Genomic DNA, 1,339 nt, shown 5'->3' on the forward strand with positions numbered 1-1,339 from the left:
TTTGTTATTAAATCTGGGGAAGAGGATTTTTAAAAATATGCTCTGAGCGGGTCGCATGAACTCTGAATAAAATGAAAAGTTTCTTTTTCTCAGTTCTGAGAGTCTTGCTCATTGGAAGTGTCCTATAACGATTGTTGCGAGAACATTCTCTGTCTGCTCCCAGAACGTCTTCCTCGATGAGCAAAGCCCCTGGCACAGATTGCAAGAACTATCCGTTCCGTCCTGTGACAAAAAGCAAATGGACTGGACGCGGAGGGTTTTGGGGGTGGTCCCAATACCCTGGGGAACATTTGTGCTGTGACCTGAAGGCTCTTCCCTGTCTCAGGTGCCACTGCACAACCTTGTTCTTGTGGTGAGACCCTCTTCCAGTCAGCTGGTGGGTGTAGTCGTCTCCTCTCTTCCCAAGCTCCCCTTCCCACTTCATAGTCTTTTTGCACCCTTGGTCTCATGTTAGTTGTGCTACGGTGTAAAGATGTGAATGTCCCCAGGTGGTATAAATTGCTGCGTGTTCAGGGTAGGAAATTCAAGCCCTCCAAGAGGTACCTTGGTAGAAAGGCCTGCTACTGTACTTATGGAAAATCTGTTTTTGGGAACCCTGTGCAGTACAACTCTTTCCCGGTGCACACGAAGTCTCCATGCACTGGAGTTGACTCTATGACGATGATCTGCAGTACCGACAGACAAATGTAAAGAAGCACTGCATGCATGATGAGATGACAGCGCTAGTTCCCCTTGGAATTGCTTCGGTTAGCCAGCTGTCCGCAGCAGTGAATTTTTTTCCATGCCATTGTAGATGTGGATGCTGCCGTAGATTCAGAGACATATAGTCTGCATGATTATTTACACCAGATTTTAAAAACAAATTCTATGACAGGGAGAGGAGTTGAAGTGATAATTATGAATGATAAACATGCCATCCTTAAAAAGTAATGGATATCCAGAGATTAAGATGTTGGGTCTCCCATTACGCTTGAACTTGATTCTCAGAACACAAGTCTCTCTGAACCATGCAGGTTTGGTTTGCTACCTATCTCTCTAACGTTGTTTCCTCTGCCTATTCAACAGCACACTATATTCCCATGATGCAAACTTAGGAAAAACGACACAATGTCCCAGGACCAATGAGCATCCATCGCAGAAGGAACTTCAACCTGAAATATTTGTGCTGAAGCCCTACTGGGCATGTGAATCTGACCGAGTGTTCAGCTTCTTTAAGCCTTGTAAAGAGCACAGTGGTCCTCGTGTACAGACTGGCATATAGATCCGCTGTGTGCTGTTGTTTAGGTCCCCAGACTAAACCACCAGGCGCTGTCTACGTGGTCCCACCGTAGAAATCTGC

This window comes from Echinops telfairi, unplaced genomic scaffold (genome assembly GCF_000313985.2).
Source record: "Echinops telfairi isolate 266 unplaced genomic scaffold, ASM31398v2 ScPeMD7_3533;HRSCAF=4204_0, whole genome shotgun sequence".
Classification (NCBI taxonomy): domain Eukaryota; kingdom Metazoa; phylum Chordata; class Mammalia; order Afrosoricida; family Tenrecidae; genus Echinops; species Echinops telfairi.